The sequence below is a fragment of the Nicotiana tomentosiformis genome, chromosome 3 (genome assembly GCF_000390325.3).
Source record: "Nicotiana tomentosiformis chromosome 3, ASM39032v3, whole genome shotgun sequence".
NCBI lineage: Eukaryota > Viridiplantae > Streptophyta > Magnoliopsida > Solanales > Solanaceae > Nicotiana > Nicotiana tomentosiformis.
The window spans coordinates 120,999,337-121,008,296 of NC_090814.1; the positions used below are offsets into that span (position 1 = coordinate 120,999,337).

The 8,960-nt window shown below is 35.7% G+C and overlaps 1 long non-coding RNA gene across 1 annotated transcript; it reads right to left on the reverse strand.

The window, feature by feature from the left end:
- Positions 1-6,607: 6,607 nt before the first annotated feature.
- Positions 6,608-7,991, reverse strand: LOC104106100 (uncharacterized). Its single transcript, XR_688494.4, has 2 exons — positions 7,591-7,991; positions 6,608-6,759 (listed from the first exon to the last, which is right to left on the reverse strand). It is a non-coding gene; the product is annotated as an uncharacterized lncRNA (long non-coding RNA).
- Positions 7,992-8,960: the final 969 nt, after the last annotated feature.

Genomic DNA, 8,960 nt, shown 5'->3' on the forward strand with positions numbered 1-8,960 from the left:
GTATTCACAGTAGCCCCTCTTTGCTCGAGAACCTGAAAAGTTTTCGTGCAAAGATGGTGAATGCCATGATTAACTCTTGCTTGCCTATGACTCTAATGAGAGAATTTTGAAAAAGGTGACCGAACCTTGCCTCCGAGGTTGCCTACATATCCTTGGCTATAAAGGAATCATGTCTGTGTAGTTCTGGGAAAATTTGATAGTTGGGACTACCGGATACTGGAGTTAAGACTGTTGTTGCTGCTACTGTTATTTCTATCGTTACTTGCCGCTTACATCAAAAAGTAAAGAGAAGAGAACTACATATGTCCACAAACTAAGATTACAAAATTTATATCTATGTGTCTTCTGGAGTCAAATCTTGATCTTGACTTGCTCTTTTGTTTTGACCTTAGACTGGATCTTGATGCTCTTTGAAGAAACAATTATGACTCAATCTCAATTGCTTTCTTTCCTTATCCGAGATTGAGAAGATAAATATTGAGACGCCTAGTTGCTGACATTTATCAAATCTAAATCCAACTATCTTGTGATCGAAAGACTTATTTCTTCTGATGAGAAACTGAAACTGAAAGCTTTAATCGTCACTTAAGCTATAAAGTGGAGCCTGCAAAGCCATCAAAGACGAACAAAACGAACAAAACTTTTCTGCCCCGGTCTGGCACTAGAGAAATTTTGTGAGTTATTAGAGAAAGCTATAAACTATCTAACTTATTGAAAGGAAGACAAAGACAAGAGTATAACCTAGCTATGTGAGGATATGCAACCACGGGCTAGTACCCTGCGTTACCAAAAGGAAATGTAACCAGGGGTTGGTACCCTGTATTACTGAAGGGAATGTAACCAGGGGTTGGTACACTATATTACTGAAAAGGAACGTAACCAGGGGATGGCATACCGTATCACTAAGAAGGAACATAACCAGGGGTTGGCACCCTGTATCACTAGGAAGGAATGTAACCCAGGGTTGGCACCCTGTATTACCGAGAAGGAATGTAAACAGGGATTGGTACCCTGTATTACTGGAAGGAAGTGGAACCATGGGTTGGTGCCCTGTATTATTTATAAAGTGATGAATCCCTCTAGGTGAAAAGGTTCTACCTAAGTTAAGCTATGCAAAACATCCAGAACGAAGAGTACTTCTACTCGGAACTATGAGCTAGATCCCCCTAGGCGAAATGGTTCTACCTGAGTTAAGCTACGTAAAACACCCTGAGCGAAGAGTACTTTTATCCGGAACTATGAGCTGGATCCCCCTAGGCAAAATAGTTCTACCTGAGTTAAGCTATGTAAAACAACCTGAGCGAAGAGTACTTCTACCCGGGACTATGAGCTGGATCCCCCTAGGAGAAATGGTTATACCTGAGTTAGGCTACGTAAAACAACCTGAGCAAAGAGTACTTCTACTCGGAACTATGAGCTGTATCCCCTAGGTGAAATAGTTCTACTAGAGTTAAGCTACGTAAAAAAACCTGAGCGAAGAGTACTTCTACCTGGAACTATGAGCTGGATCCCATAGGCGAAACGGTTCTACCTGGGTTAAGCTACATAAAACACCTACTACCTGAAACTATGAGCTGGATCCCCCTAGGTGAAAATGTTCTACGTGGGTTAAGCTACATAAAACATCCTGAGCGAAGAGTACTTCTGCCCGGAACTATGAGCTGGATCCCCCTGGGTAAAAAGGTTCTACCTGGGTTAAGCTAAGAAAATGATCTGTATGAATAATAGTGATGCATGCTGAAAAGAAAAGAAAATGGAGATTTTGTGGAAACTTACCTTTGGTGACATTCGTCCTTTAAGAATTATCATTCTGCACTGCTTTGTTCCTGATTCAAAACAAAGAATAATTGTGAGTTTTAAAAGTGGTGGTCGATTTGTGGCCTTGATGTCTTTGGAAGCTTGTCTTTGTGCCAATTCGGCTTGCTTTTGACAAGTTGGCCAACAAGAGTATTTTTTGTAGGAATCTTTGTATCGCACGAATCCTCAAGATATGTCGATTGTAACAACTAAGTGCATGTTGCTCCCTGGACAGTGTTATCTTGAACGTTCTAGCCAGAATTTGCTTTGTGTAACTGAAAAGCTGGTAGCAGATTTTGAAAATTCTTTCTTGCTTGTTTTGATGAGAACTGACTCAAAAGCAAAAAGACAAAGCTATGCACAAATAGAAGGAAGAAATTTTTAACAAGAGATGCAACTTTTATGGGAAAGGAAGGAAAGAAGGGGCTTATGTGAGCGTGGTAGCTAGCCTTAGTGATCATGACATGCATTTTGGACATAACGACTTGATCTTTCAAACCAATCTAACCTTTGATCTTGTCATTCCTTCGAGCTTTAAAACCGAGCATCTTTGTGCCAATTATTTTGCATCAGACTCATGACTCACCTTCGACTAATGGTGCCCCGGGGGGTTTTCACCAACAAGTCTCTCTTATTTATTTATTTATCTCTACTTACCATCGCCTTAAAGTGTCCGTGAAGGTTTTCACTAGTAAGGCTCTCTCTCTTCTTTTCTTTTTATTTTTTTTTATTTTTGTGTGAGCAACTTGATAGTGTTCTATGTCACGTGACAATTGTTGTTCATTGCATGCTTCTTTTGGCATTCTTGAAGGTTTATCAGGAGGTCTTTATTTAGAAGGCTTTTGGATATGGTAAGAAATAAAGGACGGTATGAAGGCTCAAAATAGGCTCAATATGATGGGGTTGTAAACTTACAACTCTTGGAATCGACTCTTTTAAAAAGAACTAAAACAAACTCATGCCCCAGTTTCAGAAAATGGATTCTTTTTTGGTTGTAGTGAACCCTAGTATAGAGCTGCATACGTATCCTTTAAAGGAATCAAGTCAAACGTAGTTCAAGAAATCTGACCTAACTATTTCTTTTTTCATCTTTCTCTTTTTTTCTTTTTTTTTTTCTTTTTTTTTTTTGCAAAATGCCCCAGCACTTAGGTTCTAGGGGTACGGACTTTAGATTATTTTGTTTTTGGATTTTTGACTCTAGACTTAATTCCAAGAGAGGGGGGTCAAAGATTATAGCATAGGCTCAAAAGGGGTAACAAGGGGTATAAAGTATTTGGGTAGCAGAAAAAGGGCTTCCTAGCCTCGAGAACGCCAAACATATTATCTTTTCACAATCATGACATTGATAAACATGTTGTCTTCTGGGTTTTGTCTAGCGTAAAGCTGTATGAGCAATAATTTCCTCGCATGGAATGACCCTAGTCAATTTGGGTGACCTTTCTTTCTTGATATGGAAGTGTGCATTTCAATACTGATTGATTCGTTTCAAATTATTTGTATTGCACTTTCTTTTAAAAAACATTTTATATCTTGTAGATCTAAACAAACTTCAACCCATCTGATCATCCTTAAGCCTGATCTTCACAATAATTCATAGGTAGAGATCCTTAACCTCCATTGGTATGACTGTTTTGGTTCCGTGTATACTTGGCTTATTGTTATTCTTATTCTCAACTTGTTTCAACTATTTATTAATCTTCAAAAGTGCCTCTTTCTTTTAGTTATCAAATTCAAGACTAGATCAATTTTCTAAAATCTGGCCAAAAATTCCGCATGCATGTCATGTCACTAGAACTAGCAAGAAAAGAACTATGCACAAAATGGACACAACATGACTGATTGTATTTTATTGAATAAAGAATAGAAAGGTATGATAACATAAAAAGAAGAAGAAAAGATGACAAAATAAGCTACCATGACTCCTCCCCGACTGAAAGAGAAGTGACTTTTCAGTTACTAAGCGACATCTTAGCCAGGGACTTGCACATCAGCATTACTATGGCATTAACTAATTTTAATTACTTTGGAATCAACATTCAAATTTTGACTTTTTGATCAAACCGTTCCCAATATTGGCTATCGGATTTCAGGACTGGCGGCATGGGAAATTTCATAGCAATAGATTTTCCAAAAGAGTTGGAAGAATTCATCTCCCTATCATCACATATCATCTCACACAAAGAATGTCCTATTGCTCAAACCTGGTAAAAGTCAACCAACACTTGCCTCTTCTTTTCACCACCAAACTGTGTACTTGCCTTTTCGTGACCTTAGTCGAATCAACAGTAGCGGTGCTTATTCCCTTGGTTGAGAAAATGATAGAGTGATCCTGGATTATTTTTGTGATTCACCATTGCAAACCAACAAACCGACCACTTTTAACTAGCTTTTATTCCAAAATAACAAGCATGTTAGAATAAACACTCTTCTTCTCTTTTTTTTCTCTTTTGTTTTTACTTTTTTTTTTTAAAATCATTCGAACGAACCTGATGTGGGTTGCCTACATATCATGTGGGAACATGAATCAGATCTTACGTAGTCCAGGCCTTTAGGAAGATTAGGAATAATGTAAATAAACTAAACTCTTTTTTTTGTTTTGGATTTTAAATATTTTTTTAAATTTCTGAAAGAAAGACTTATAAAGAAAATATTATTGGATTTCAATTTTCTTTTATGAGAATTTTTGAAAAAAAAAGACTTCTAAAGAAGAAAGAGAATACTTTTTTTGAATTTTGATTTTTATTTTATTTTTATTTTTTCGGAGAAAGACTTCTAAAGAAGAATAAAAAATAGATATTTGGATTTTGATTTTATTTTATTTTTTGAATGAAGGACTTCTAAAAAGAAAGAAAATATTTTTGGTTTTATTTTTTTTATTTGGGATTTTCTAATGAAGACTTCTAAAGAAAGAATTAAAGGAAAATATTTTTGGATTTTTGAAAATTGAGGGCCAGAACCGATGAGGTTTGCCTACATATGTCATATTCGGTGAGAATCAGACCCGCGTAGTTCAGTAAAAATTGACTATGTTCTCTTTTGATTTATGAAAATTAATCCTTAAACCCGTAGAATTATACCACATCGTCCTCTTTTTTTTATTATTTTTTTTTCTTTTAACTGACATATGTACAAAAATCGGAGAATTTCTCTCTTGTTTATTCAACTGATTTATCCTAAAGTTGGTCAACATGCAAGCCTCCCAATTAATGCAACAGATAGCACATATCATGAACATATTGGTCTCAACAAGGTACCTATCCTAAAACAGAACCCGGTCCCATGTGCCGAGTGCTGCTAAGCTAAATGCACATGATGAAAAATAAAGCAAACTTACTAGGGATATCCGACATGAGGTTTGTTCTTCTAGGTTAAAATCTTGGTGGAGAAGGTGTCTAAACCTGGCTTACTCGATCGGAAAACCCAAGCCAAGGAGCGTTAGCGTGCCGGCCGTAGAGCGGTTCTGGCTTTACTGGTGGTTCTCCCCGCCTAAACATGTGTGATTAAATCGTTCACCGAGAGCAGGTCTGCACACTGGCTTTATCTCAGACGGAAAATTTTGTGGAGCTGGTCAGCACACACAATACTATTACTTATCAGAAGACTCAGATGGGGTGCGAGAGAAGACAGTTCATATATACAGTTCAAGCAATATCAAAGCAGTACAAGCTCGAATTCTGATAAGTTGCCAGAGCTGTCACACCCCTTTTCTACCCTCAAAAGATAATGTATGATATGACCTGTTGTGGGATTAAAGTGACAAACTTGTGTAAAGATTATTTTATTTACAGAGTCGCCACTTGGATTTGAGTTTTTAGGTGTTCCAAGTAACCTTTTATTTGAATCCCTAGTCAAAGAAAGGTTTGACTCTATTATTATTGGTCTGCGAAAACAAAGTCCGGGTAAGAAATTCTGTTGATCGGGGAGAAGGTGTAAGGCATTCCCCGATTCCCGTGGTTCTAGCACGGTCGCTTTTATTGACTAAAATTGGCTTGAATTAATTTATGGATAACTTGTGTTTTATTTGATTTTTCATGCTTTTCCTATGTCTGCTACTATTTATTAAAAACATTGAAGAAAAATTTTGAATAATATTAAAATTTTCTAACCGCACCACACAAGCGAATGCGCGACCGAAACGAATTTTATTAATTTTGTCATAACAGTGCTACGCAAGCGAATCCACAGTTATGACAAGAATTATTACTACGTTATTATTTTTTTGGAAAAATTAATAGTGTATGGCTAAATGAAATGGTTTTGCAGTTATTACGAATTCTAATTTAAAAGTTGAGACTAGTGCTGGAAAATTATTAACTTATGTTGCTTAAAACTAGTAAGATGTGGGCTTGTGATGACATTGAATTGAGGCAGCCCACTGTTGGGCTGATGGAGCCAATGGGCTCATGTCCAAGATAAAATCCAAGAGGCTCATATGCTCTTGGACTTCAAATCTGCAGATATGGCCTTTTAGAGTCACATTACAGATCTGGCCCTATCTTGCTATTTGCAATCCATAGCCAACTATTTACAAAAATAAGTTTCCAGAGAGTATCATTCTATTCACAGCTTAACTACCTTACTAAAATAAACCTTTTCAAAAAATAAGCAAGATTATTGGGACTCTAAAAATAAAAATTAAAAATTAAAAATTAAAAACAAAGTTTAGCTTGGCAACAACAAAGGGACAAACATAGCTACATGGGTTCAAAATTTAATATATACTCCTTTCATACAACCAAGCAACTGAGGGCCCAGTGGAATTATATCTATCGCTTTAGCAAAAAAAATAAAATAAAGATGCTTGACACCGTTTAATTATCTAACATATAGTCATAACATTATCCAACATTCAAGAGCATATAAAAATGAATTACAATAGAAGGATGAAGCTACTAATATTTCCCATCATCATTATCTTTTATTCCAACTCGAGTTTAGGAGTTTACATGGTCCGAAAATTACCTGGACAGCAGAAAGAAGAACAAATACAGTAAAGTCAGCTCTTTCCAAAATCAAAAAGTGGACAACAAAATAATTAAAGGGGTTGCAACACAGCAAAAGGCAACGACAACCAGCACATTTCAAACCCAAGAATGTGAACCGGAAATACCTAGCAAAACAGTTGAAACCAGCAATTATGTAACTCCAGAAGAAGCTTTCAAGACTACTATCTTTTTCTAAAAAAATGTTTTGCACTAAAGAATCAACTCACAAAAACTCACAATTTTTAGCTACTAAAGAATGCCTTAGCTGCTGATTTTTTTCTCCCTTTTTTTAGTGTGTCCAGATCTCTACTGCTATGAAGATGTATGTTTTATATATGAGAAATAGCCAACTATTTCATGATTAAAATTCAGTCCTTTTTGACAGATTTTTCCACAAAATCTGCACTTAAATTCAAAAGGCAAGACATTTTTGTTCAATCTTGTCCAAAAGAGAGTATTTCAACTAAAATCTGCTCTTCACTATTCAAAGACAGACTTTTGTTCAAAAATTGTCCAAAAGTCCATATTTTCTTACCAAACAAATGACTTTTGAGTTTTGTACTCAAAAAATCTCTGAAGCAGTAAATAATCAACCAAACAAGTACCATATACTGTCAAGTAATCCTTTACTATCTCACTTTTATCAATACAAAACTATTATACTACATCAACAAGTGCAAAAACATAAAATTTAGCATTTCAAACTTCAAAAGCTAATGCTAAAATATTTAATAAGAGACAAAATAAAATCTGAAAAATAAAAATAAAATAAAAAATCAGCAATGAAAAAAAACAATAGTATTTTTACCATTTCACAATTCAAGTGGCCGAAACAATGGTGGTATGCCAAACGAGGGCATTCGGGGAGGTCGCCGGAATTTGGCCAGATTTTCGATCGCCGAATTTTTGGGGTGGAATTGACATCAATAGGTAGGTCTTGAGGAGCTCTATCCGTTGATGTAGATATTGTGGGATGGTAGTGACCGGAGCTTCAAGAATTTGGGCAAAAAAGTGGCGGCTAAAATTTCCTAGATTTAAGATTTAAGGAGTTTGAGGGGGTTTTGAAGGATTTGGTTAGGAGATATGGAAAGAGGAGGTTGTGGAGATTACATGGTGAAAATTTGGGGGTGTTTGGAGGTGGTCCTCCGCCGCCGCATGGCGGCTAGAGAGAGAAGAGAGAGGAGGAAGAAAGGAATTATGGGAGAAATGGGGGCAAAATTTCAGCATTTCTAAGTCTTAAATACCTAATTGGGAGATTGATTATGGACCATTGGATGAGAGAGAGATGAATAGATAAGATTTAATCTTTATTCACTTAATGAAACGGTGTAGTTTCATCATTAAACTACGCCGTTTTGGACCAAGTCTTGGCCAGCCATTTTTGACTGGGTATGGACAAATTGGGCTCAAAATTTGGGCCAATTTTGGCTCAATTTTAATTAAAATACACTAGCCCAATCCATTGTCTCTCTAATGAAATTATACAAGCGAAAAGAAAATCCTTTAGAGATGCAAACTAAAATATACAAATAAAAAGTAGAAATATTTGTACTTTTTAATTAAACCCACATAAAAAATGCGCAAATAAATTAAAAGAAAAATAACTAAAAATAGCTAAAATCATCCAAAAGTTATTATTTTATATATATATATATATATATATATATATATATATATATATATATATATATATATATATATATATATATATATATATATGGATCACAATTATACTACTAGGCATGTCTAGTAGCTATTTTATTAATAAAAAATAAAAAAAGAACCACAACGGAAAAGTACAAGTAAGGGGGCTAGCTACAACAGTGTTGCCTCTATGCCTTGGCTATATAATTACTCCTCTGCCCCTCCATTGCCTTAAGATGGCTGCCTCAAGTAGAGGATCATGATGTAGCTGCCGGCAGAAGTCTCACGAGGGCATATAATCTCATAGCCGCTTGGATCTTCCCAAAGACATAGGAATATAGCACACATATATTGTGCTAGACATTACCTTACGAATCCTATTGAGGCATAATAAACCTCATCTACTAGCAAGCATGAAGAAAATATGAACTGAAAATAACTAAATACTCTATGATCATCACAGAGTTTATAACATACCCTGTGATGATATTACAAATGATGATACTTAAAAAATGGTAAGATACATACATATAT